Genomic DNA, 990 nt, shown 5'->3' with positions numbered 1-990 from the left:
ACCTCGCGTGCTACGGGAAGCGAACTGGAGAGGAGGCCGCCCGTGCCTGAACACCGGACGCCGAAGCGCCGAGCCGCCGGGGGCCCTCTCCGACGCGACCCGAGTGGCCTCATCGATCGATGGAAGGAAGGTCTGCAAGGCGGAAGGCGCGAGCCCTTCCTGTGAAGCGGCGGAAAGACCCCGCAACGCTGTGCAGGCGGGTGTGCGTGGACAACGTACCGCGAGAGGTGCTCGCCCGTGCCTGAACACCAGCCCGCCCCACGCTACCCCGAGCGAGTCGGGGAGCGGGATTGAGCCAGCCCGCCGGGAAGCCTCTCCGACGTGCCCGAGGAGCGCCTGGGGATCAGATGGGCTCCTGCGTGCGGGTGAGGATGAGGTGCAAAAAAACGAGGCGCCGCCGCCACGACCAACGAGCTCGGGGTCCCGGCTCTTCACCGAGCGCCCTGGGACACCCACCACCACCGCTTTTCGTAGCCGCCGGGGACTCCCCCTGCGCGCATTCGAGGGGCCGGCGGACCGGCCCGTGCCCTTCTGTTTTTTTTTTTTTCTCTCTCGCCCGCTCGTTTCCTCGCCAGCGTTTGCCCTGGTGCCGCGGGAGCCGGCTACGATCCCTTCTCACTGTCGCCTTCTCTCCGGCTCTTTTTCGCTCGTGGCCGCAACCCTCAGTTCTCGGAACGGCGGGGACGGGGAGGGGTGACACCGACCAACACCACCGGACCCGATCGAACGAAGAACCGGCGCTTGAGAAAACCGCCGCCGCCGCCGCCGCCAAACTTCCTCGCCAGCCGGCCAAACTCGCCCGTGAGCGCCCGCACATCGCCGTCTCCGGAGCAGAGTACGCACTCTCTCCTATAGACGGACAGGAAAGGCATCCAGAAAAAAGAGTCGCGCAACTCGGGCGCCGACTACCGGCGCCTGCTCGGACACAAGCCGGGCTTTACCTAGACGTAACTGGAGGCACAAAACGACAGCGACGCCTCTGGGACCTCC

Source organism: Cyrtonyx montezumae, unplaced genomic scaffold, assembly GCF_038088225.1.
Source record: "Cyrtonyx montezumae isolate F1298 unplaced genomic scaffold, pur_monq_1.0 scaffold_67, whole genome shotgun sequence".
NCBI lineage: Eukaryota > Metazoa > Chordata > Aves > Galliformes > Odontophoridae > Cyrtonyx > Cyrtonyx montezumae.
This window is presented reverse-complemented; position numbering follows the sequence as displayed.